This window comes from Agelaius phoeniceus, chromosome 15, assembly GCF_051311805.1.
Source record: "Agelaius phoeniceus isolate bAgePho1 chromosome 15, bAgePho1.hap1, whole genome shotgun sequence".
Lineage (NCBI taxonomy): Eukaryota > Metazoa > Chordata > Aves > Passeriformes > Icteridae > Agelaius > Agelaius phoeniceus.
In genome coordinates, this window is record NC_135279.1 from 9098963 (window position 1) to 9126924 (window position 27962).

The following is a 27962-nucleotide window of genomic DNA, read 5'->3' on the forward strand; positions in this document are numbered from 1 at the left end:
TGCTGGCAGATGGCTGGCTGCTTTCTAGAGAGGCATCAGTTGCTTTTCTCTCTGCCAGTGAGGTAATGAGCTCCTGAGACAGGCCCTGGTCAACCAGACATCCCCTTCCTTCACCTCCTTCTTCTCTGGTGTGGGAGAGAATGTTTGATGGACTTCCAACCATGTCACCAGCAGCCAAAGTGACACATTCAAAAGGATAGATTTTAATAGAAATAGCTTCAGATTAATGCAGGGGTTTTTATTTTCATGCTAATTATTGTAAAGACAGTGGTAAGTAACATTCCATTCTATTGCAACATTAGCACAGAATCACAGAGTGGTTTTGGTTGGAAGGAACCTTCACTCTCATCTTGTTCCAGCCCCCTGCCATGGGCAGGGACCCCTTCCACTGTCCCAGGTTGCTCCAAGCCCAGTCCAGCCTGGCCTTGGACACTCCCAGGGATGGAGCAGCCACAGCTTCTCTGGGCAACCTGTGCCAGGGCCTCACCACCCTCTGAGTAAAGAACTTCTTCCTAACTTCTAACCTAAATCTCTCATTTTTTTAGTTAAAAACCTTTTCCCCTTGTCCTATCACTTTGTGCCTGTGCACAAAGCTGCTCTCCTAGTATCTGCCTTTATAATAATGCATTTCTGGTTTATAAACATAGAAGAAAGCATGAGAATGCCTCAATTGTGGCTTTTAAAGTATTTCTAAGTCATGTATTTTCATACTTTAGAAGAAGAATTTTTGCTGTAAATAAAAAGAAAGAGACAGACTTGATGATATTTCACACTGCAATAGTTATCATGTTGTGTCTTCCATTTAAACTTAAAATACATTTTGCTACATTAGAGATTATTTTTCTTATTACTGAATCAACATGTATGTATTTCAGAGCTTAGCTGGCAAGTGTAATGGAGTGGAGCAACTTCTCTGACAATACATTAAAAATGCTCATAAATAGCTGGGTAATGGAGTAATTCTGAATAAGATTCATTTCTGCACAGTATTTGATCTATTTACTGAAAATCCAAAGCTCTAAAGCACAGGAATGATTTTGAATGGACTATTATTATTCATCCCATATATTATCCTGGTTGGTGCCTGCAGTAAAAAGTGGTTTATTATAATGTGATTTCTCAGCTGCAACAGTCTGATATACCAGCAGCTGATGAAGTATTCAGGCACCCAAAACCCCACCATCATTGAAATTCATTACCACAAAGGTTCTGCCAGAACTAATTGCTGTCAAGGCTGCTTATGCACATCTTAGTTTCATTTCACAGAATGACAGAGCTAGTGCTGGTACAAACCAACAGGAGCAAACCCCTCCAGCCTGCAGCACAGCCCAGCACCCTGCTGGAGCTCCCTCCAGTCAGTTAACACTCTGGAAGGGCCAAGAACACTCGGAGGATTTGGATGTGCTGTTTTCCCCTTGAAATCGAAATGTGGAATTTGTGGGCAGAGGAAACAATGACTGAATATGGGAGGGACTTAGGGGAAAAGTGGGGAGGTCTCTGCTGCCTCCAGTGCACCCTGAATCTCTGGGCTTTGGGCAGGGCATGGGCTTTGGGACACAGGGCAGCTCAGAGACTCAGGCTTGGGGTTTGGAGATGAGTGCTCAGGGTGAGCACCAGCCCATGGCTGCTGAGGTGCTCCAGGCTCTCCTGCACCCCTGGGTGCTGATCTCCCACCTCCAGCTCCCACTGCCCTTGGTCCTCCTCTGGCCAAGGCACAGATCTGCCTGTGCCCCTAAATTTATACCCACAGGCTGACATCCACACACATCCTGAGCTGCAAAGGCTCTTTAGCAAAATTAGTGCATCTTTAAAGATTCTTTTATGGCAAAAAACAATAGAATTATTGAATCATTAAGATTGGAAAAGACCTTCAAGACCACGAAGTCCAACCTTTGACTGAATGACCACATCCACACATGTCCTGAGCTGCAAAGACTCTTTTGCAAAATTAGTGCATTTTAAAAGATTCTTTTATGGCAAAAGACAATAGAATTACTGAATCATTAAGATCGGAAAAGATAATGAAGTCCAACCTTTGAATGACCACAAAACCATATTGTGAGTGCCACATTTACTCATTTTTTAACACTTCTAGGGATGACGACTCCTCCATTTCCCTGGGCAGCCTCTTCCAATGTTTAACCACTCTTTCAGTGAGCAAATTTTTCATAATATCCAGTGTGAACCTTCCCTGGTGCAACTTGAGGCCATTTCCCCTTGTCTTTTCTCTAGTTCCCTGGGAGAAGAGGCAACCCTCACCTTGCCACAACCTCCCTTCAGGTATCTGTAGGGAGCAATAAATGCAATTTTCAGGCAAGGAAGGGAGAGGAAGTTTTGAGCTCAGCAGAAATGTCTGAACCCTGGGACTGCCTGAACAGATTTGTTGAACAACTCCATTTACATGCTATTTGCACATTCCAGTTTCAAAAGTCAGCCTGCGCGGATTGCTCCTGATACGCCTTGCCAGAATCCTTGGGAGGGATCCAAGGCAATGATCTTGACTGTTGCAGGTGGGTTGTGGACCCTTGAGAGGTGCTGGAGGTGTCAGGGAGCTCACTAATTACAGCTCATTACAGCTTGCAGGGGAAGGATGTTCTCAGCTCAGTGACTTTGGTGCTTTAGCAGGACACCTTCCCAGACACCTCCTGACATGGGTGAGCAGCCATGGGAGTTCTCTGCCTCAACCTCCTGCTGTTGCATTTTGCTGCTGGGATCAGTGGGAGCAAAGCTGCCCTTTTGTGGAGCCTTTCAGTGTTTTCTGCAATGATTGCCCTGTGACTTCAGACCTCTGTGACTTGGCCAGTTTGTTTCAACAAAGACAGTTTTTATTATCTCGGTGAAAAGTCTGGATGTGCTCGTATGTTGTGCTTGCTACATACACATTTTCAAGCATTAGTCATGCCATAACATCTGCTTTTTATTGGTAATTACACTATCCCCATTTTAATAAGAGGTAATTCTTAAATTTCTCATAAAATATACATGACTCCAGGGAAAGAAGGTGAAAGGTTTTGCAGGCCTCTCACAGCCACAGACCAAAATGAGTTGAAATAAATCCTTCCTGAGCAGAACTTGTCCAGCCACTCACAACAGCACACACAGAGATGCCTGTGTGACTTGCCATCCCTCTTTCTTCTAATTGCTCAAGCTCTACAGAACAGACCTGCAAATTCTGTGCACCACAGCCCTGCTGGGGGCTGTTAATGTGCCCAAAAATGAGGACCTGGTCCTAAAATGTCACATATGTTACACCTCCTGGGTGTAACTGGACTGGAATTAAGGGGGTTCTACGAGATCAGGTCTGAAATGAGGAACAGTGAAAGTTTGTGGGGTGTTTCCAAGTGGTTTAGACACTTTGGAATTGCAAATAGGTGTCTGGATTCATGGACCATAGCTTGTGTGCATTCATATTTATGGTGGACTTGGTGTAATAGTGTACCTGAAAAATGAGTAATATCTGAGAAGAACAATATCCAGATAAAGAATCATGAAAAGGAATATTTTGGGGCTCCATTGAAAGCTTCCAGTTTCTCATTTCCCACTGTTTCCCTGTTGTGCTGCTTTGGCCTGTGAGAACTGGGCTCTGCAATTCCATAGCCTGTTTCCAGGGATTTTCCTAGCAATTCTGGACAGGGAAGGCAGTGACAAATGACACTTTTGCAAGGTCATCCCTAAATCTTTGAAAAGCAGAGAGCTTTTTCAGTGGCTCCTGCCATCCACTGAATGCCAGCAGCCAAGCCCATATGGAGCATTGTGTGCCGAGCTCATTGTCGATGCAAATGCACACAACCAGTTTTGATTAAGAACAAAATGAAGAATTGACTCAATCTGCTTTTTCTCTGTTTGAAACGCTTCAAGCCTCTCATTATCATCAGGGTTTCTTTCAGTGCAGGAAACCAGAATTTCCATAAAATAATGCTGAAAGGCACAGGGTGAAGTCAAAGAACATTTACGTTCCTAACGAATGGGAGGATAAACATGCAAAACAGATCTGGGGACACTCAACTAAACATTTGGGGGCATGTTATAGCATGTGGATTGTTTAAATTATTCAATATATATTAAGCAGCCACATACACAATGGTAAAAGGACAAAGCAGGGGGTTTGAGAGAGGCCTTTTCCCTTTGCACAGTAACTCACAGCTATCCAGGGTGTGATTATTGCATTCAGCAGCCAAGGAGAGTTTGCATGGTAGAGTGCCCAAATTGCAATGTTTCCATTTGGGGGTTGGCTTAGATGACCTCTAAAGGTCCCTTCCAATCCAAACTATTCTATGATTCTATGATTTATGGGAACAAGGAGCTCCTTCCAATGCCAGGAAGGTCCCATGGCAGCATTTGTAGCCTTGGGGTCACTGAGGTGGGATCAAAAAGACTTTGTGTAACCTCAGGGCTGTATTTGGAAACGCTGATGCCTGGAGGGATGTGCTGGCCACTGAGTTCAGCCAGCATGCAGGTGGTCCAGCACCATTTCCCATCCTCAGGATGTGCTGGATGGCTGGAAAATCCTTGTGCCAAGGGAAACTGGAAAGTGGCAATCACATTCCTCTCTCTTTCAACATCCAGATGATCTGGCCAGAGAGACCCTTCATTTTATATGGGGTTTAATCATAGCCAGGGCTGGCAGTGTTCCTTGCAATTTCCAGTGCCAGACCTGGCTGTCCAATGTGTGACACTGCAGGGCAATTGTTCTGGGAAGAGGGAGATCAAGGGAAGGGCATTTTTACTGAGGATGACATTAAAGAGCTATATTGCAAAGACAAGCTCTCCAAAATGAGAAAATGGGGGAATTGAAGGTGCTTTTCCCCTATTTCTCTTCATGCCTCATCATGAAACATCAATAACAAAGCCAGCTCCTGATTCCTTGTGCTGCCTGCCTGCCTCCCCTGGGTGGCACACGGAGGTCAGGCTCCTTCCACATGGGTGCAAAGAGGGAAAGCTGTGCTCAAGGGACAGCTTTGCAGAGAACAAACTACCTGTGAGCAGGTGAGGTGGCCATTGCTTTGCTCTGGTCCCAGGGGATGTTACTGGGAAGGAAATTGTCCTTGAGACACTTACAAATGTGGCTGTCATTTCCAGAAATATCTGATAAATAAAGAACCAAAAAAAAAAAGAGTGCTAAAATAGATTAAAATCCTTACAGTAACACATATGAGGGAGATTAACCATCCAATTGTCTTTTGACAAAGTTGGTGATTCCTATGTGCTGTCTTAAAGGCAAATGTTCCTGGTGTAGTGTTTGCTTGCATCACCTGGGACACCCCAGTTGAACCACTGTCCTAAACAACACAAAATACCCCTTTTTCTTTGGTTTGATGACTCAAACAACAGCTCCCAGCTTTTTGTGTTGTGTACTCAGAAGAAGGCAGAGACAGTGGGATAATCCTAGAGACAGGAGAATATTTCCCCCAGGAATACTCCCCACCATTTGGGAGCTGGGAGACTCAAAAGGCAGATTTGAGGGTGAGTTTGGAGAAACTTGGACTGAAAAAAAATAAAAACTAAAATGTATGTTCTTATAGTTGGTGCACCCTGAGGAAATATTGCTTTATCTGTGCAGGACAACCCCAAATGTGGGAAAAAATTACAGCTGGCAACACCTGGGAACCAGAAGAAGCCTAAAGCAGAAAGCAGAGAGGGAGAATGTGTCAGAGATTGACACCATTAGGTTTTCTTAAAGCAAATCTATCTCTATCTTCACAGTGGTAGGTGGAAGTGGAAAGAAAACCCATTGTGTGTTTAAAAAACAGGTCATCTTCAAGAAATGTCACAGAAACCTTGAGCAGACATGAGCAAACAGCCCCGGGGGAGTCATTTGTCTTTGCTGTCAAGAGGAAAATTAGGACTGCAGGGGACACTGGGTTTGATGGATGCTTGAAGCAGAAGGCAAGTGGGTCATCATTCCTGTCCACCAGGAAAACAGGTTCTTCCCCTGCAGAAAAGTGGCTGTATCAAGTGTACACCTGTGGGGAGGAGAGAGGCAGTGAGAAGATAAATGGTGGAAAGTCCCTAAAATCTCATTTGGCATTGACAGCAATAACCCCACCCATGAGCTGGGGGTGGTTGTGCTGCCTGACACCTTTGTGGGCAGGGGGCTGGAGATAACAGCAGTGCTGCTCTCCCCAGGGCCCTGCTGGGTGCTTCAGGGGATTGTGCAGCACTCAGGGGTTTCAGGACCCATCCCATTCATCTCCAGCACTCAGGGGTTTCAGGACCCATCCATTTCATGTCCAGCACTCAGGGGTTTCAGTGACCCATCCCATTCATGTGCAGCACTGAGGGGTTTCAGGACCCATCCCATTCATGTGCAGCACTCAGGGGTTTCATGACCCATCCCATTCATGTGCTGCACTCAGGGGTTTCGTGACCCATCCCATTCATGTCCAGCACTCAGGGGTTTTATGACCCATCCCATTCATGTGCCGCACTCAGGGGTTTCATGACCCATCCCATTCATGTGCAGCACTCAGGGGTTTCATGACCCATCCCATTCATGTGCAGCACTCAGGGGTTTCATCACCCATCCCATTCATGTGCAGCATTGAGGGGTTTCAGGACCCATCCCGTTCATGTGCTGCACTCAGGGGTTTCAGGACCCATCCCATCCATGTCCAGCACTCAGGGGTTTCATGACCCATCCCATTCATGTGCTGCACTCAGGGGTTTCATCACCCATCCCGTTCATGTGCAGCATTGAGGGGTTTTAGGACCCATCCCATTCATGTGCAGCACTCAGGGGTTTCGTGACCCATCCCATTCATGTGCTGCAGCTCTACACCATGGCACAAACCAAACTGCCCAGGGTGGAGGTGGCTGGGAGATTTGCTTCCAAATTCTGATCCTAATGACAAACCTTACACAGATATAGCTGGGTACCTGTTAGGAGGACATTCCTGTGATGGATATTGCTCTGCAGGCCCCAAACCACACTGTGGGAAAGCCAGCCCTGTAAAGGAAGAGAAAATTAAATTTTTTTTAATGAATATCCAAGAAAATATTACCTCTTGTGTATCCTTGGAGCTCTTCTAGATCAATTATCTTGTCATGCTCCTAACATACACAGGCAGGGAAGATAACTGCTGATTAATAGCCTGAAGTCTTTTTGGTTGACCCCTGGTCAGTGTGCAATATGTCTCTACTCAAAACCAAAATTTGAATTCTATAAGCATCCTATTTCCATCAGTGAATTTCCATCATGGTGAATCATGCCACTGGTTTTACTATGTTTCTTTCTGTTTTCTAATCAGATTTATTTCAGCCATAAAACAGAATCTGGTGATTAATGTTCAACAGATTTCTGTTCTCTTGGGTTATTAATACAATGAAACAAGGAAAAAATATTCTGATACTATTTCAATATTGTTACCTGCCAATGCTGGAAAAAAAAGCCACAGACATGCTCCAAGTCTTGAGGTCATTTTAAATAATATTAAAAGTTTTCAACTTTTTAATTAAGTTAGTTTCCTTGACTACTTTTTCAGTTCAGACATTGAGGATGTACTGAAGCCTTTAAAGGTGCTTTTCCCTCAGTTCTCACATAATCATGGACTGCAGGAGGGGGAAGCAGCACGAATAATGAGACATCTTACTGAGCTGCACGGGTTGGCAGGCACAGAGCTCTCTAAAGAGACTCAAGGTGTTTATAGACATTTGAACTACGTTAGATCTTAAGGGCTGTGCTTTAAATTCTCAGCATCTGCAGCTGTTTCCGAGCAGGTAGAGAAGAAAAGGTACCAGTGACACAGGGGGAGGACTGGAAAAAGTCCAGACCTGAATAGCAGTCCCTGATCATGGCAATCACCTCCATCAGTGAGTTCCTAGGAAGGGACAAGTTTCTGCTCATTATGGTGTCCTCTTAGAAACATTAAACTTCCACTGCATCCTGTGACATGCAGCCCTTGAAGGGGAATAAGAAAGGAAATTGCTGAAATTGCTCTTTGGGTTGCCAGCTCCAGCAGCACCTCCATGGCAGTGACCATTGGTGATATTGATGGCTCTGTTCACTATTCAATTTATTTTAGGAATATATTCTTCACCAAGCAAGCTGGCCGGGTGAAGGTGTCCCTGCCCATGGCAGGGACATAGAACAAGGGGAGCTTTAAACTTCCTTCCACCCAAAGCCCTCTGGGATTCTGTGATTTGCCATCTGGGACTGTTTCCTCTCAGGCAACAGCACCAACCCAGTTTCACTCAAGCTTCCCTCCTTGGCCTCTGGCAAGGTTTGGATGGTGCAGCTGGGAGCTGGCTCCACTCCTGCCCCCAGGGCAGTCTCACACCAGTCAGGCTGGGGTTGTTTTTTATGGGGTGGCCCATCCATACTCACTATTTACCACAGCAGCAGCTGCAGGCAGCTGTGCTCCTCCAAAACACGGGTCCTGGTCCTTGTGCAATTCCCCCATGGCCAGCCTAAGGTGTCCCTTTGGAGCAGGCTGAGCCAGCAGAGCGAGGGAGGATGGTCCTGGCAGAGCCAGGACAGCCAGCTGAGGGAGATGGATGCAGCATGTCCAGGAAACACATTCCTGGGACCTGAGAGCACATCCCAGGGGCCCAGGGGCTGCACTTGTGCTGACAGGGAAGGACTGGGCTTGCATTCAGGCTCCCCTTCTCACTTGGGAGCAGGGTTTGAGCACATTTTCTAAAGCTGCTTCTGTGTTTTTCCCAATCTCCTGCCTCAATACTTCTACTGTGATTCTGAAGGGAAAATAATCCATCATCAAGGGTCAGCCTGCAAACTGCTGAGTGCCTGTGTCCTGGCCAGGACCCCACCTGCCTCACTTGGGTGTGTGCACCCACATCTCCCCATGCCAGGAGGAAACCCCTATGGAAAAGAGGAATTTTTTCCCACAGCAGCTCACAGGGGGTCCCCAGTGAGGCACAGCATTCCCAAACACCAGGCTGGCACATTCAATAAAGCTCCAGGACAAGAAGGATGCTCCCAGGAGGTGTAAATGAGCTGATGTGGAGCAGCTGGACACCGCTGGCTGTGCCCTCTCCTTCTCAGCAGTTTCATGGTCACATTCCCCATGTGGTGAGGGCAGCTAGAGCAGGGCCTGAATATTCAGCCTCATTTCAACTGGATCTACTTGGCCTGCAGTCGTGCTCAGTTTTGCCCAAAAAGGCGTTTTTAAGGAAGGAATCAAGATCAGCCACACAATGCTCAGGTGAAATTTGGGTTCACCTGCCATGGTCTTCTTGCTCCAGAGTCCTGATTTCAGTGTTCACACTTCTACAACCCAAGACTGACAAAATCTGCCATTTGCTCTTCTCTGCTGAACTATACTGAACTATACTGGGCAACCAAACTCTTTAAAAGGATGAAAATGAGATTACTCATTTGTAAGTCATGGGTATATCTGAACATATATTAAAAGCAAATGAGAAATGTGGGATGGAGCCAAGGCAGAGCATGATCACACCCCAAATAAGATTTGAAAATAAACCATCGAAATGGATGCAGGCTGCCCCTTGATGATGGGCTTGCAAGACTGCAGAGGAGCTCTGGGCCTGGAATTTGCTGTGAGGGAGCTGTGGTTGAATTTCTTATTGTCTCTGTTGTTTTGCAATGCCATAATAAATGTTGGTGAATTTGTAAATCATAAAAGCAGGGACCACGGGTGGGTGCTTTCATCCAAGGACTAGAACAAACATTTTTGGTGTCAACCCATGCTAGGGAGATTCAGTATTATAAATTAAAAACAAGGGGAAAAAATTAAAAGGCTAAAGAAGCAACAGCTGTTTGGAATGGGGCCCTAAACCCAAAATCTATAAATGATGTTCAAACACATTCTGAGAGACAGTGACAAGAAAATGCTCAGCACAAGAACTACGGGGTCATTAATCACTGTTCTGCTCACAGGGCACTGGTTTTGTCCAGCCACATGAAATAAGTCATTTTCAGTGCTTCCAGGAGGTTTTGGTGACCCAGCCTCTTCCACACCTACCTTGGGCTGCACTGGTCAGAGCTCCCTGTGACACCTTTGGGACTGTGCAGGGATGTGGCACAGCCTTGCACAGCACATTAGCAAACACTAAAAACAGCTGAATTGGGAAAGTGTCAGTGGACATTTTAACGCTGGGGATAGCAAAGCAGAGGTAATAGAGAATAAGTATGAAAAGAAAACAGCAACTGCCATTGAAAGCCTTCTAGAAGGAGATTGTAGACATATACACTCTCCAAGATGAATTATGAGTATTAGTTTGTTTGGAAAGGTATTTGCCCTTTGGACAGCCATATTTTTGTTTTGAGCTTCAGAAACATAAATTACAGTCATTTAAACCCCAGGCTTACATTTTACTTCAATGACGTAAATGTGTTCCCAACTTTCAAAGGCCAGCTGTCCCTTACAGCAAGAGGTAGCAATTATATAAAATTCTTTTATTGCATGGAGGTATTTTCAGTCCTTTAAGTTTATGTGCCCCAGGTGAAGCAATATAAACAAACTATAGCTGTCACAATTGTGTTAATAATGGAAACTGCATTTGGGAAGTTTTAGGGATAAAACCTTTAACTTTATACTGCTGAGGTGTCAAACCTTTCCAATGTAAAACAGAAGTGCAGCTGTGCAAGGCACCAAGAAAGGTTTCTGCAGAGCCAACATTCACAGACTCTTTAGCTGTATAAAGGTGGTGGATTCCAAGACACAGTCGTTAATCAGAATTGCTGCAAAAAATAAGGTTAAAAATGCATTTAAGTGTCTCTGGGTTTTGGGTAAACTTCAGGTACACAAAGTCAAATCCACCCCTAATCCAATCTCACTGAAATCCATATTTTACAGATGTGCTTGTGTTCATGGCTGATGGCAGCAATGAAATGCTGAGGCACAGCCTGAGCCTGGACACATTGGACAAGCCATCCTGACTCTTGGCTCAGGGAATTGCTCCTTCAGCCTCAGTGCTGGACTTCTCTGTTGTGGATTCCTAATCCCTTGATTTAAACTTCAAAAATAGACCAGGCAAAGCAATTGATTACAACAGTGCAGGTATTTGGGTTTGGGGCTTTTTCTCCTAACCCCAGTAGATGAATAGAGAAATGCTACAACCTTAGAAAAACTGTTAGAAGGTTCAGAGCCAACAAAAAAGACACCAAAAAGTGCTGGTGTGCCTATGGATGGCTCTAATTTGCTGCTCTGTGCACCCTGAGAGCAGAGCACGGTGCAGCCTCCAAAGGCACTTGGTGTTCCCAGCTGTGCGCACACCTGGAGCTGAGCTGATCCTGTCTCAGTGACATCCTGAGCCATGTGGGAGACAATCCTTCTGCTCCACAACAATTTCTCAAAGCAGTTGTCATTCTGCAGCCAGAAATCCTGATTTTCTTGCACAGAATCACTGAATGGTTTGGGTAGAAAGAGACCTTAAAAATCATCGCGTTCCAACCTCCCCACCATGGGCAGGGTCACCTCCCACTGGCCCAGGTTGCTCAGAGGCCCATCCAACCTGGCCTGGAACACCTGCAGGGATGGGCCAGAACAGCCCCATCCTGGTGCCTCACACATGGAAGAAATGATTCCTGATATGCAGCCTAGCCCTGCCTGCTGTCTGAAGCCATTCTCCCTTGTTCTCTCACTCCAGGCCCTTGTCCAAATACCTCTCCAGCACTCTTGGAGCCCCTTTAGGCACTGGAAGGGGCTCTCAGGTCTCTCTGGAGCCTTCTCTTCTCCAGGTGAGCACCCCCAGCTCTCCCAGCCGGACTCCAGAGCAGAGGGGCTCCAGCCCAAAACCATTCATGTCCACAGAAGTGAGCTCACACTCACCCATAACAGAGTCAGGGCATTTTCTGTCAGTCAGTCTTCCAGCAAGGCAAGGCAAGGTTTGGAGGCAGAGAGGGAAGATTTGGATGCAGTTCACGTCTCTTTCTTGGTGAACTGACAACGAGGAGAATTGAACTTCAAAGACTTCCATTACACAGTCAATGACATTTAGGAAGAAAAGGAAAATTACCACTTTTTGAGGAGATTTACAAATGCCATCCATGTCCATGGGTGTAATTTTCCACTGAGGAAAAAGAATTTCAGAGGCAACATATGGACCATGCAGTAGTTACCATAGCAACCAGCCTCCTAAAATTCCCTATATATGTATACAGAAATCAAATGCATGTAATAATTATGGCCACATATCTAAAGTAATTTATGAGTTCCATCTTCCTAGCTTTTTTGTCTATTAAAAGTCTAATTCATGCTTTGAATATCTGCTTACTCTGCTGCCTCTTGAACCTCCACACATTTTGCAACTGAAAGTTAAAAGCATCACAACTGACAGTCACTGACAACAGAGTGAAATCTAATTTAGCTAATTCAAAATATATGCTATAAGCATAAAAGAATGGTTATAGAACCAGAATGATTTAAGTTCTGGGAATACAGCTGAGGTGACATTTAAGTTAAGGAAATGTTAGCTGTTAAAAACAAACAGATGAAGGGGTTTGAATGTCAGAAGAGTATTTCAAAACCAGGGTGTTTTACTGGGAAGAAGGGAACTGGGGGGGTTTCAGCTCTCCCTCCCCTCAGTGATCCCTGTGTCATGGATGAGTCCTGGTGCTCCCATCACAGTGAGCTCATGCACATTCACTTCTGCTGCATTTTGAAATCTCTGGGAGGATCTTACCAGATTCCATGGCTTGGCACAGCACTCTCCCATATTTCTCTGTGCTCTGGCATTAGGAACCAGAGATATTCCCTGTTGTCTGCTGGATACTCTGGAAACTTAACAAAGATGGATTTCCTAGAGGGGAATCTGGGAATACAAAACCTCTGCTGCTGAGAGCAGATGGAGTCAGTGCCAAGAGCAGATCTCCTGCCTGTGGGACAGGAGGCATCAGGTGCACTGACATTTCCTTCCAGATCCTGCTTCCAAAGATGCTGTGAGGAAATATTTCACCCTTGCTCCTGGTGCACCAACCAGTCTTTTTGGCTTGCCAAAGTGGGGAGAGCTGAGCTTAATTAAATGTAGATTTTACAGACTGATGTCACAGTTTATGAGCTGAGTGTTGATGTCAGTCCCAGCACCCAGAAGCCCCAAGTGAGGTTCAGGTCCCATTTTGTTCTACCTCCAGCCAGGAAACAAATCAATTAAGTGCATAATAAATGAACAGACTCTTTATCAGTGTTCAGGCTCTCAGTGAGCTGTGACACATGCTCTAACTCAGCAGTGTTAACCTTAGCCTGTTACAAGCATTTTTTCACCACACCTAATCCTTGTTCCTGCAGGAGGGAGCCACCTCTGTCCTTGCAGTGCCAAATTCAGTGCCTCAGTCCCTGCACTGCTGTTTGTGAGGTGCTGCCTCCCCATGTGCAAACAAGGCTCCCGCTTCCCTCTCAAGCAAACACTTGGAGCTGCCAGGTGAGCCCCTGTTTGTCCCTGGGGCTTCTCACAGCCCCTCCTGCCCTGGCTGCTGCTCCCCTTCATGCCCTGAGCATCAGCAGCTGAGCACTTGGTGCCAAAGGAGCTGAAATGCAGCCTTGGGCAGGTTTGGTGCAGGTTGCCTCCACTTCCATCCTTCCAGCCCTTCCTTGCTTGTTCTTTCACCCTTTCAAAGCAAGTTGAGCAGCTTGGGAAGAACAAGGTCCTGCAAATGTCTCTTCTGAAGGAATGCATTGCTAATGCTCTTAAGTGGACGTTTATCCTGCACTGAAAACTGACAGAATGTTAATAAAATCACATTTCTAAGCCCCTTGAGCACTTGTTCCTGATGAGAGTTATTTCTATCACAAGCTTTAGCTCTCTCCCCCTGGCTAATTTGAGGCAAAGTCGCTCAGGAAAAGACCAAGATATTCTTATTGTTACATGAGCAAAGATGTATTTGTTCTCCCTGAGTGGAAGTCAGCACTGTTAGAGAGCCAGAAGAAGACCTTGGCTGAACTTCAACCCTCTCTTTAGCATGAGTGGATATAAAACTAGCTTTTGCTCAAATGTCATTCCACTCTGGTTACAGACATTTGATTCTGCCTTGCTCCACCATAAAATAAAAGGCATCTTTGCACCTTTTATTTATTTACCCATTTTTTTTGCAATATCTCATGGGTCCCTTCTTCCTGCAGTGGGGACTGGTGTTTTTTTTTTAGTTTTGCTTCATTTTGTTCTTCTGTTTAGGCAAGACAAGAGGTGCTCCTAAGCCAGGAATCTTCAAAGTCCACATCACACCCGGACTGAATCACCTGGACCTCATCTGCTGGGGAGGAGAGTTCCAAATGTTACCCCAGTGTGAAATGCTGAAATTACAGCTGCTGCCTGCAGGTAAATGGCAAAGAATCCCCAAACTTGAGGGTCATGGGAAGATATTCCACCTTGCTGCTTTGCCTGGTGGCATCTCTGTGATTCCACCCCCCTGACAGGGGTCACCCTCCCTAACCACATGGTAGGAGCAAAGCATTGTCCCCAGGGAGGAAAACAGCTCATTGTAACAGTTTTTCTAGCTCACACTAAGTCATAAATGGCAAAACAGATTACTTTTAGGAAATCTGGAGCCATGTTTGCTGGCTAAGGAAAGGCCACACTTGTCACTCTCGGGGGCATTACAGTTCCACCCACATCCCATGGAGAATGTGTGTGTTTATGGATGGCACTAAGTGTGGCAATTATTCCTTTAAAATGGCCTTTCATTTTCATTCTGGACATAGAATATTCTTTCTGGTGGCTAAACACATAATAATTCTTCTTAATAATTTCCCCATAAAAATTCACTTTACAGAGGGAACTCCAAATGCCTTTAGGACTCTGAGGGACACCAATCCTGAATAGGGTAGAAAACCAGCAGCATTTTAAAGTCTGGCAGCAATAACAAAGAGCCAGCTACAAGAAGGGTGCAGTGAGCAGTGTCTTAGGGCTGGGTATTCTGTTTCTCACACTGCAACACTTGATCTCTCATGAAACACAGCACCCTTGGGTCCTTAGCTTAGCACCCATAAGAAGTAAAGATAAAAATCTGTCTGCAAATCCCCATGTTTATTGTGAGAGAGAAACAATTGAGAGGCAACAAGATGCAGAACCTGCACAGGTGCCTCTGACACAGAGCACACAGACTGAAACAGAGGGGACTTCATTGGCAGAAGAAATTATTGTACACACAGAGACACTGGGTTTTTTAACTCAGGCTCCTGAGGATGATCTGCAGGGAGCATGCCAAGTGTGAGCTTTGAATATCTTGGTGGTTGTCCTGCATTTCCCATTTTTCCTGGTGCAGGGGAATGTGCCAAGGCTGATGCTGTGATCTGTGGGCTGTGTGCTGAGGAGGCAGCCTGTGAAAGCTGCTGCTCTGCTGCCCTGCTGGGCACAGTCTGTGCATGCTCAGGGCACAGGAGCCTGTGGGCCCAGACTCACTGGCAGTGTCAGGCACCCTGGCACTCACAGGCTGCTCCTGGCTCTGCCCAGGGCAGCACAACAATTGAATAAAATTGAAATCATCGCTCCTGTCTGCTCTTCAGGAAGGATCTCTAGGAAAGGACTCACATTCCTTTGGAATGAGACTTAAACACATGCACAGGTGTCTCCTGGAGCAAAATCTCTGTGCACATGATAAAGGTGAGGAGGTGGCACAGCTCACCTGGCAAAGAACAGGCAGCATTCCCACAATCTGCCCTCCAACACCACCCTGCCCCAGATCCACAGATTTACCCCCCTAGGCTGGAAGAGAGGCCGTTCATGGGACAAATTCTTGTGACCTTTCCAAAGCTCTCCCCAGGCTAGAGATGCCAGGCTTGAAAAAAGTCATTTGCTGAACGATTTCTTAATGTTTGTGTCTGCAGGGGAAATTTCTCATGCTTTTAATTTATTGCAGAAGAAAAGTGGAAAGAGGGAAGGCTTTATGATTTTTAAATGTTCTAACATTTATTTTGGTGTTTCAGTTTTTATTACAATTATGCTTGTGACAAAGGAAATTTCTCAAGACCAAGAGCTAATGTTTGCTCTCAGCCACTAATGCATTTTCAATTAATGTCAGAATATGATAAAACTATTCTTTTGCTGCCTCAGTAGAGAAGAAAAGCCTCTGGCACATGAGTGTGCAACACTGTCAGTCCCATTACTTGTGAACACTGCTCAAACACACCTTCCCCTTACTGCCCCTTTGCCTTTACTGGGTCATGATTGTCCTCTCTGGAATTTCTCTTGAGCTGGATTTCTCTCTGCAGACTTCTTGGTGAGCATTGTGCAAAAGACACTCAGTTCTCTTCGGGCTGGTGTGTGAGAGGAAATCCATTGTTTTCACTCTGATCTGACCAGAAATGCTGAATATTCATCTCTTGAAACACTTATTTTCCTTTCCTGCTACCACACCTGCAAGTGCCACATTTCCTGTTGGAGCAATCGGAGTGGTTCCAGTGATGTGCAAACTGGTGTCTTCACAGAACCACAGAACAGTTTGGGTTGGAAGGCACCTTAAAGACAGAACCCCCTGCCATGGGATGACACCCCTAAATCAGATTGCCCAGAGCTCCATCCAAGCTGGCCCCATCCCGGCCATCAGCTGGTCTGGATCTCATTCCCAGGCTCTGGGTTCTTCCATGAGACATCTGAATCTCAAATAAAATGTTTCATACAGTCACTTAACTCCTGATCCCTGGATTTCCTACCTCAGCGTGGTTAATAGCTTACATCCACTTCTGGCATTATATGATATTTATTATAGCTGTGGAAGCCAGGCCAGCCAGTGAATTAGATCATGTTATGACACTTCCTTGACCTCTGCATCAGCACAAGCACAAAATGATTGTCTAGGTGCTGTTCTACCTTTTTGTGTTTCGAGTTGAAAACCTTGCAGGAATTCCAGATCTCATAAGTACCAACAGAAGATAAGTACCAACAGAATAAAGGTGCTTCTCAGTGTTCTGAAGCTTTGCTTGTCTAATGCTTCCCCAGACAACACCTGTTGCTCAAATCCTTGTGTTTTCCATCCCAAGAACAGCTTCCTGAGACGTGCAGCTGCCCCGTGTGTGCCTCGGGCGGCAGCAGCAGCCCCGTGCCTGGCGGGGCAGGGATGCTCTGCCCCCCTCCCGCAGCTGCGCTTTGATCCGCCCGGGATGCGCCAGCCCCGGATCCGGGCTCTGGGGAGCGAGGATGTCAGACCTGGCCTCAGAACAGACACGGGGAATGGAAAGCCGGGAGCAAACAGCTTCCTCGGGCTGCTCGTGATCGCCTGAAATGGTTTGACCCCTAGTATTAGAAGTTAAGATGTGATTGTGTTGAGTACAAGGAGCACATGTGGCGTTCTCAGAGGTGCAGGATGCAGGCAGCACATCTTGAGCGAGTCAGGAGAGCTCAGTGTGTGTATGTGGGGCATGAATTCACAGGCAGCACGGTGGGAGGGGGCCCTGGACCAGGATGTGCAGCTGGGTCTGATCCTCCTGGTGTGCAGAGCCCTGGCTGCAATTCCTGCCCAGACACTGCACTGGCAGAGGCTGTTCCCAGGCACGGGACTGGGGTGGGTGGGAGGAGGCAATTGCACTAAAAGCCTTGCATGAGTCCCACCATATAGACAAAGAACACAGGGACTAGAGGGGGATTAAAGCAGCCTGAGGGAGGAATAGCCAGGATAAGGAAAATCAGGATGGAGAAAATGTATTTTATCCTGGCAGTAAGACAAATGGATTAATGGAAAAATGTGAGAGAGGCTACAGTGGGGCAGTGAGTGTTTAACTACCCTGGGAGCCTGTGGTCACCTGCAGCCAACACCACATCTGAGGACCACAGACCTGACTGCAGGGACAAGGTGAGTGTGTGCCCCCAGTTTACTTTCCCAGCTTATAGGAAGTGTTTTTAAAAGCTGTTTTATTTAGGACCCCTACATCCTTTAAACTGTTGTGTTCTTCTGCTTCCTAAAAATATCCTGGGCCACTTCATTCACCAGCACACTCAAAGGGGAGACTTGCAGGTGGGATGAGTTGCCCTGCTGGCACCTACCCCCCTGCAGGGCAGCATGGGGTGTCCAGGCCTTGTTCCCTGTGTCTGTCCAGACCTTGTCCCTGTGTCTGTCCGACCTTGTCCCTGTGTCTGGCTGCAGAGGGAGGCAGCTGTGGGGCTCAGGGACAGCAGCATTAGTCACCTCCATACCAAGGCCCTTTGGAGCTGTTTGCTGTTTGTGAAATGTTGCCATGAGTGTTTGGTTTCTATTGGTGACATAAATCAATCTCACTGCCTTGGCACTACTTCTCCAGAACAAAGAATTCCCAGAAAAAGGGAACCCCACTGCTGGGTTGTATAATACAAATGTGTGATCCTGTTGGCCAAATGGTATTTCCAATATGGAATTTTTTTTGTTGCAACCAGGATGCAACCAGGATTCTAATGAAAACAACACATGAAAGATCTCAGGATAAGCCCCAGTGTCTGCTCTGGTCTGAGTCCTAAAGCAAACACAGATGCACCTAAAACAACCATCAAAGGGAAACAAATGTGAGGCAAGAAGGAAAGTCTATATGTGCTGCAGATTAATGGCTGCTTTGTCCAGGCTGTGGGGTTAAATTCCGGGCTTTGGGTATGAAGAAGCAAAATGTAGCAATAGGAATGGGATTGTGTCTAGAGAAGGGCAATGGGAAAGGGACTGGAGCACAAATCTGATGAGGAGCAGCTGGGGGAACAGGGGGGGCTCAGCCTGCAGAAAAGGAGGCTCAGGGGGGACCTTCCTGCTCTCTGCAGCTCCCTGGCAGGAGGCTGTAGCCAGCCGGAGTTGGGCTCTTCTCCCACGTAATGAGAGGTAGGACAAGGTAAAATGGACTCAAGCTGCACCAGGGGGCATTTAGATTGAATATTAGGGAAAATTCCTTCATGGAAAGAGTGGTCAAGCATTGGAATGCACTGACCAGGGCTGTGGTGGAATCACTGTCCATGGAAGTGTTCAAAAACTGTGTCAATGTGGCACCTGGGGACAGGGTTTACTGGTGGCCTTGGCAGTGCTGGGTTAATGGTTGGACTCAATGATTTTTGGGGGCTTTTCCAACCTTTATGGTTCTGTAAGCTCAGTGTGTGAGTGGCCATGGAGGGAGTGTTGGGTATCACTGTTCCAGCTGAGATCAGAGAGGAGCTGCTGTTCCCTGTTCCCTGCTGTTCCCTGGGCTTCTCCCCATCCCTGTTTTGTTGGCTGATGAACCACAGTGAATTGCCTGAACCTTCAAAAATCCAACCCCAGATCCCTCCTGCATCTTGGTGCATGGAACAACTCCTAACAGAGAGATAAACTGTGAGAACCACAGCTAAAATCAGAAAAAAACAAAGCCTCCATTCCTCAAACCAGAGCTCTCTGTCCAGAGGAATTCAAGGAGCAACCTGTTTCTCCTGCTGTGAAGGCAGAGGCAGCCCTGGGATAAGGTCTCCACTAATATCATTAAAATATTTTCACTTTTAAGCAAAATTTCTTCAGGGCAAAATCCTCTCTTTCAGGTGAGATCACACAAGTGACAAACATGTTTTTCTCAGCTATAAAGGAGAATATTTCCTGCAGTTTTTTGACAGTCAAATTTTATACCAAGCACAGACGATAGAATACAAATATCCAGAAGCATGCCTTGGCAGGCTGATTAGAAAAAAACCATGATTTTGGGGGGGGCTATGTACTCAATGAAGAAACCAATGACTGAGCAGAATACTTCAAGATAAAGTTTAAAAGCAAGCCCTTAAGGTGGCAGAAACCTTCCAGCCCAGTTTCACAGTGGCTGGTGGAACACCTACCCCTGTCTGCACCAGCAGCACCCTCCCTGATTGCTAATGTGGGATTAATTATATCTTTTGGGTCTGTTTCCTGCATTTTCTTCAGAGGGAAGCACTAAAGAACTACAAGTGGCAGGAAGTCATTTGTTTGGGATGTGGGGTTTAGGTTTTTTTCTGCCTGAAAATATCTCTGGCAATGTATGAAGTACATTTCCATTGACATTGGCCATTCAGTACATTCTTATGAGATTTCATCTTGCCTTATGATATTTGCCAGTTTGTTCCATGGAAAACTGTGTTTTTGGGCGCATTGTAGCAATACCCAGGAATTCAGAACATGGATTTCAACATCCCCTGGTTGGAAGAATCTTGGAGTGACAGCAGAGCTGTTTTCCAGTTTACACAGTAAGCAGCATTGCTGTCCTCCAGGCAACAGCTCCCTACATCCAGCCTTGCTCTGACTCAATGTGCAGAGCAGAGCAGGGCAGACTTTCATCAATTCTGATTTCTTTGAGTGTATTTTCAATTTTTCCCTGTTTCCCATGAAACCCAAAATAAAATAAAAGTACCCAAAAGAAAATAAAAATGGAAGTGATTTTGCATTGAATCCCTGAGGCACCAACCTTTGGAGACACACCTGAGAAGGGATGAGGAACCCATCCAAGGATCAGGAGTCAATGCCATGAAATTCAATATTTCTTGGGAACAAGGATGAGAAACCGTAGAGCTGAGCACTGAGTTCAGCACATTGGGATTTACGAGGGTGCAGTCACTGGCACCTGGGGCAGACCCTGCTGTGGATATGCCAGGCAGGACTGGGGCTCTGAGGGTTTAGGAATGAGGTGCAGGTGGGCAGCGTCCTCCATGTCACCAACACCACCAGAAAGTGACAAAAAATTGTACCTTTTTCAAATCTCCCAGAAGAGACATTTGTTCCTCTGATATCTAAATTTATGAGTCAGGCATTCAAATCCTGAGGATTTTCTAATGCCCACAGTGTATCTGTGTACTTTCTGACCACACTTTGAATATCTGAAATGACTAACTATTAGGAGCAGGAAAGTGGATTGAATAGAGACATCCTAGCTTCATCAAAATCCCTCCTATGCCTCTTCTACCCATGAGTTTTAGCACCATATAGCTGCTCTTTTCTTTAAAAAAAAATCTGTTTCCATATTTAGGTTCCTCTCTTCCTGTGAATCATACTCAGATGATTTTTGAGGACCTTTCGTTCTCTCTCTGCCTTACATGTTAATCCAAATCTCCTTTCCTAATTAAAGTTTTATTCTACAAGAGTCTTTAACATTCACTTCTAAGTGGCAAAATCACATCCAGCTCCTCTTGATAAGGAAAACTCATTCCTGGTTGATTGACAAGTTTAATTAAATACCAATATTTTCCTTTAATTGCTAGATTATTACCAAGACAGCAGCTTCAGGGATTATTAGGGGTGCACAGGGAAATGGCACCTGAAAGCTGAGCTGCACAGCTATTTCAGGTTTGCTGCTTCCCCTTTCCCAGAAGGGACTTTGTCTGCTTAACGTTACCTGGAGGAGCAGGGTGTGGGTAGGGTTTGAGCTCTGCTCACCAGTGACCTTTCTGTGCTTTACAGTGGCTGGAAAAGACCCCAAAGATCATCAAAGATCATCAAGTCCAACTGTTCCCCCAGCACTGCCAAGTCCCCACGCAGCACCTCACACCCAGACACCCTCATGGCCTCTGGAGGGATTCCCCTGCAGCCCCCCAGGCTGGGCCTGGAGCATTTTCAGTTTGCTGAGATACAAGATGTGAGCAGCCAGGCTGTGCCAAGCCTTGGTCTAGAAATATCTCTGTTTGCGCTGGAAATTGCAATTAATAACCGAGGTGGCAGGATGGAAACTGCATTATGAAAAACATCCTGTCCACATTCCTGGGGCTTCTCCATGTTACAATGCCCTGCACTGTTGCAACACAGGGCTCATCCCTGGAGAAAGTGGAAAAACCTGGTTTTGGGTCTATTGCACCTCTGTGTGTGCCAATAACCAATAGCCATCTTCCCAAAACCACTCCATGTCCAGAGAAAACAGGGTGGCTGTCCCAGACCAGGGATTCTCTAATTAATTCCAACTTCATTTGCCATGAATCACTGTTTATTTCAGCTGCAGTCTACAACTGAAATATGTACATATGTGAAGCTTTACTTTCAAGTATTTATTCTTACCTCTGTTTTTAATAAATTATTGGTGAACAGTAGGCAACTACAACTGTCTTTTTTTTTTCCCCAGGTAGTAACATTTACTTTGGTAAATTGTTATTACAGAAAATAACCTAACCATAATAAGAGGCTAATAGTTTTTCTTTCAACATCAACTAAGCCCTTCCCCTGTTGTAGCAACCTTCTTTGTGGGATATGAGTCAGACATTGTTTTTTTATGAAAAATAGAGTAGCAGAGCTGATTCACATGAAAGATATCATGGTGAAGATCTTGGTGACAGGATAAAGCCCCCAGAGCCAAGTCAGATAAACTTCCCTAGCAAGACCTTCCCCTGTCCTCCATAAACCAGATAATCTGTGCTCAGATAGGAAAGCTACTGAATAGAGCTTTCAAAGAGCAATTTCATCCCAAGGCTCCTTATCTTGGCAGAGATGTTGTAGTGATGCCAAATTATTCATCACAGCTTATTAAGATGTCAAAGCTGGAAGTTCTCTTTAATTTGTTTATGCATCTTAGGAAACTGTTTATGGTTTCCCATCTGTTAAAGAAACACTGTTTAATATGTATTAACAGGGCTGTAATTTTCATATGGTCTCTTTGATGATAGGGATGAATGAGATACATGGAGGGTATTCTGATCGCTGATCAAAGAGATGCAGGGCCCTTGATACCACTCCCAGGCTTCTTTCTGACCAGTCAATTAAAACATCAAGCCACAAGTTCACTAGAGCAGGACCATTTCTGATCACTAAAAGCAAAAAATCTTGGCTCTCTGCCTGGTTCAACCCAATATGGACTGGCAGAGAAAATATACAAAAATACCATTCCCTTAAACTTACCTTTGAGATCTACTTCATTTTTTAAACATTTATTTGAAGGACAATTTAACCAGAGATTTTCAATTATGATTCTCACTAGGCACCTCCACCAAATTTGCATCAACATTAGCATGTAACTGATTAGGTAATGGTTTCATTCTCATTAGGTAATGGTTTTCATTCATGGATCAATTGAATCCAATTTATTCCAATTGGATTCAATGAAAATCATTCCTTGATTTTCACAAATGAACTCAATGCTGTCAAACAATTCAGATACTCAAATATTGCAAAACCAAGTGGTCTCCTGCTGTCCTTCTGAAATCCTAACATGGCCACAGCCTCTGGGAAGTTCCTCTACGTTAATATTACCCACAGCTCAGTCCATGTTTGCCAAGCAAACACCATGGATCAGAAGTGCTCATGAGAGTATGGAGTCACAATAGCATAAGATAAAATCAAAATCACTGGCCATCAATAGTTTCTACCAAGGGCAACCTTGACACATGCGAGGTTGACAATATGAGGGATTCCAGCTATAACACTCCCATTAAATTGAACAAAAGACATGAGACTGATTTTCCACATATATCACAGGCTTTATGTTGGTCTAGAGGTTTAAAATTCAACTTTAAAAGTGATGTGTTTTATGGTTTATATTCCCTATCCCATATTTCCATTCATGTGCTGCTGTTTTTCTGTTACATACACACTCTAGGTTGAGCTGTTGAATATTTTGGAGTATGAACATATGTGACATGCTAATGGGGGTGATCTTCATACAACCAAGCTGCTCTTCCTTTTTTCAACAGATTTGATTACTCCTTCTCCAGTATTTAAAACTTCCTTTTCATTGCCAAGAAGAGATTGGCTTCAGCATCTCAAGATGCTTTGTCTCACCCAAATTTCCCTGTTTCACTGGCTCCTTAGCTGGCACCTGGGGTGAAGGGTCCCAGAGGATTGCTCTGCCTCATGGGCAACTGCATCCACCAACTCCACCTTGCAGCCTCCAGGCAAAGGAATGCTCACACATGGATGAGATGAGGGTTATCCCACTGAGTGGGAGCAAACCCTGAGCTCTTGCTGAGCGCTGAGAGCAGGGAGTGTGTGGGAGCGGTATCTGATCCGCTAATTAGTGTTGATGGTTTCATTTCCAACATCCTGTTATTTTACCCTCGTGGTGATTTACTGATGTTAAGAATTTGGGTTGGCAGGTGGAGTCTTCCTTGTTGCTGGTAGCTGCCAGAAAAGCAGGTGCCTTGTTTCTGGTTTTATGAGGCTTTTTGTTTTTCTTTCCATGGATACTCTTTTCTTTTTGAATACACTTTCCTCTCCTTGTGACTTTTTTCTTTGCAATTCCTATCTTTTCTTTTTTTTTTTTTTTCCCCTAATCTCTGACTTTGGAATGTTTCCATATTTGACTGTCAGTGGTATTTAAACAACTTCCTAATCTCTAGGATTTCCTTTCTTCTGTAAATCACCTTTAAAACCACAGCAATCCCTTGTTATTTCCCCTTTCGTTTTCACTGTTTCATCCATGACAAGCAACATTCAATCCAGAGAGCATTTATGACCAATTTCAATTTCTGCATGAAAAAAATCCCAACATTTAACATTTTTTCAAGGCTGAGGGAGGATTTTTGCCAGAGGAAATATTTGTTCTCTCTAGTAACAAGGTGACATGGTGCCAGTTTTGTCTAATTTCAGGTGGGGCCAGGAAGGATTCATTGAAATGGCTGCAATATTCATTCAGCATTTCTTTCAGAGAGCGTCCCAAAGAAACCGAGAGCTGCGTGATGTCCACAGAGCTGCTTCCTTCCTCCCAGAGAAATGGGGGGCCTGTGCTTATTCTCACAGGTAGCAACAAAAGAGACCATCTGCTTGGCTATTTTATAATCAGCTTATTTATCTGCATGTGGGCACTGCAGGAGGCTCCAAACCTGCCCCCTGATGCCGATGGCTGGAGGGAAGCCGCAATGGATGCGTGTTTGTGGGGCAGGGAGCAGGCACCTGGTGGGTTCTGTGCAGGGTCAGGAGCTGGACTTTGATGGTGCTCATGGGTCCCTCTCAATTCTGTGATTCTGTGATTCCTGAGTGTGTCCTGTGAGCACCCCCTTTGGCTGCGCTCCCAGCTGATGTTACTTACACGCAGCATTATGTGCAAAACTGGGGCTGAAAGCCAAAAGGGCAAGAAATCAGCCATGTGGGCATTGCACAGGGCAGAGACAGGAGCAATGGGTTCTCCTGGCAATTTGCTGCCTGCAGCCTTCAGAGGTGGAAGGAGCCCAGCAGTGACAGTAATTGCAGTAATCAAAGTAAATCACGTCTTGCCACTTGCCCACATGACATTCTTCTCCCTGTACATGAGAACAGAAATGAGTTTTCCGGTTGTGTTTGAAGATGATGATTTCAAAGATTTTACAGGAGGATTAATTACACATTTCAGCTTTCAGCACTGGTAAAGGAAATTCTATGGGAAAGAGAACTCCAGTCCTTTTTGTGAGATTTTGAACAAGGCTGGGGAGAGCATAAGTCAGATCAAAAATGGACCCCATGTACATTGGATTGGTGATATCCTCAAATGAACACTTGTGCTTTGAAGTGCAGTGAGAAAATAGAGATTTTTATCTGAATGAAATAGGAAGATAATTGCACTCAGAAGCTTTAATCAGCATGCTTCAGATTTAAGCAGATGGATGCACAGGGCAAATCTGTGAAGGATGAATTATTTATTTTGGGCACACTAAAACTTTGTCTCTTAAAGGTCATCAAACTTTCAACAGAGTTGACAAAGTCTGCTGCATTTGTGAATGAGATTAATCTTCTCATTAGCGAGAGGCAACATTTTCTTTTGAACTTGATATGCCTGCTAGGGGAACAAAAAAAACCACAGAACAAAATCGTTTATGGAAAAGTACAGCTGAAGAGCATCTGTTTGTCTTACAGCAGTGGTTCTGCCCAATTGATCAAAAAAAATTAAACTGGAAGCCTTAGAGCAGAATAATATGTTCTGTCCAGCAGGCACAAATATTTGACATATCTATCATTCCTAATGGGATTATAAAATTAAAAGCCACCCCAATCAAGCAGCATTTATCACTTAGTGAAATGTCCCTGTAGTGACTAAGGGATTTTGGTGTCAAAGGTAATGAAAGAGTCATTTACACTCTGTATCAGAAATGAGCAGTCAATAAAGAAATGGCACTGTTGGTAATTAACTCCAATGACACTGCTCGCATGGGTGAGCCCAAATGCACCCAGGGACAGTTGAAATGATTTACAATCCTTCACATTTACTTCACTAAAACGATTTACAATACTTCACATTTAAACCAGACATGGGTCCAAACTGGGTTCTCAGCTTGAGTTTATCCATCTGGATCCTGATCAGTGGGGCCAGATTTTTATTTCTGTGGTTATGTTGCATTTCAGACAACACTGATGGTTGCCTGCAGAGGCCTGGGAGCAGGGTCATGCTGCCAGTCCTCCCAGCTGGAATCTCCATGGGAATTCCACACGAGTGAACCTGATGCCCACATGCCAAAGGGGTTTGTAGGCCAAGGCAACTTAGGCTCTTCCTGACCACCACAGGGAATCAATGGAAGAACCAAGGACAGAAACTGCATTTTTAATGGAGATAAATGGTAAGATGAAGGCTCAGGCACGGTTAAAATACCATGGGTTCAGTGTATGGGACTGCAGACAGGAACATTGGGCAGTTGAATGTATGTGAATATTCAAACCCATGTGGGATAGGAAAAGGCACCTGAGATCCCAGCAGCTACTCAGAAGCCACACTGAGTTAATGACACAGACCTGAGTTGATTTTCACTCTTGGAGTGGGGCCAGGATAAAATTAATGGTAATTTTTGTGACTTTAATAAGAGCACAAAGTCTTTATTGTGCTCAGCAAACACAAACATTTTAAAAAACAGTCTTTTTTTTAATTGCATGGACCTCAGCCTTACTACTTTGGAGCACACATGTTTCACTATAAGCTCCTCTCTACTCAGGAAAGTATTTCAAGATGCACAAAAGTCCCTTTTTTAATCAAGAAGTGAGTGAAATAAAAAGCCTCAACAATGAGCCAGCTTGCCTTTCATAAATAACTGCTTTGTAATAGTTTCTTGAAAATAATTGCACAAAAAATGCTGCAGCAGTTTCAAAAACCTGTATCCAACCTAAGTGCTGCCATAGATATAGCTTTGTCTGAAACCTGACCTCCTAAGAGGAATAGGTCACAGGAGTTTTTGGATTTCAACTTAAATAAAAAGCCCTTGGGCACTGAATTTGCAGCAATATGGTTTAGACAGGGAAAACCTCATCAAAGAACAGCAACAGCCTGAGCACCCAGAGCCAGGGCAGGGCAGGCTGGTGTGATGCAGTCTGGGGACTTCATCACGTTCTGGTGGCTTACACCAGCCTCAAAATGACAGTCAGGAGAGCTGAAGCTTCATTTCCAATGGAAAACTGGTCTGAAAGTTGGATACTGAGCACCCTCCGACCTGGAAATCCCCCAGCTGCATGGCAGGGATCTCCCTCAGCTCCCACCTGTCCCATGAGTACCCATATTTATTTTCAGGACAAACCTAGCACAGAAATCCTCAAATTCAGCTCTGAGATGCTGTGCCTCTACCAGGAGCACAGCAGTAATTAAAAAAGGGAAAGGTCTTTGTCCTACACTGCCAGCGTGGTGGTTTTTGCATGGTGAGGGCTGAGCAAAGGGAGGCCGTGTTCTGTGCAGGGATTTTCTTTCTCAAGAGAAGATTGTAGCCAAACTACCCTGAGAATAAAAGGGCCTTTGAACAACATACTCAATAAAATTCTAAATTTAAATTTGAACGCACGCACAAATCATTTCTGGATGTTTATTTCATTTCACATCAGGAAAATCCCCCTTCCTTTGGTTAGAATTATTACCTTTTAATGGATACCAGAAGATTTGCTCACTGATGCAATTTTTCCCAGGATTTCTCTTCCTTTATGTGTCCACAGTGTTTCCATGTTTTGCTCTTCCAGGAACATGCCCTGTATTTTATGAGACAACTCGGTGGTTTCTGCAGTTCCTAAAATTTCCAGCCAGGTTGGAGTTGGCAACTTAGGCAGGGATTTTAGACTGGAGATTAGATCTAAAATGGAAAACATGGAAAACAAAGGAGTAAGGGATAAATGGTTGATATCATTAGCAACTTCTTTGCTGTAAGGCACTGCACATAACAGAGAGTGATTTTACAATTTCTCGGCAGTTTGGAGCTGCCACTTTTGGGATGTCTGATGTTCCTTGCTTAAAAAGAAGAGACAAACTGGTGTGAAA

The 27962-nt window shown here is 44.9% G+C and overlaps 1 long non-coding RNA gene across 2 annotated transcripts; it reads right to left on the reverse strand.

Moving 5' to 3' along the window:
• Nucleotides 1-27961, reverse strand: LOC143695280 (uncharacterized). 2 transcript variants are annotated; one of them, XR_013184381.1, is made up of 3 exons: nucleotides 27569-27961; nucleotides 6877-6946; nucleotides 1-5963 (listed from the first exon to the last, which is right to left on the reverse strand). It is a non-coding gene; the product is annotated as an uncharacterized LOC143695280 (long non-coding RNA). The 2 variants fall into 2 exon arrangements; XR_013184382.1 differs by lacking the exon at nucleotides 27569-27961 and adding an exon at nucleotides 11751-11979.
• Nucleotide 27962: the final 1 nt, after the last annotated feature.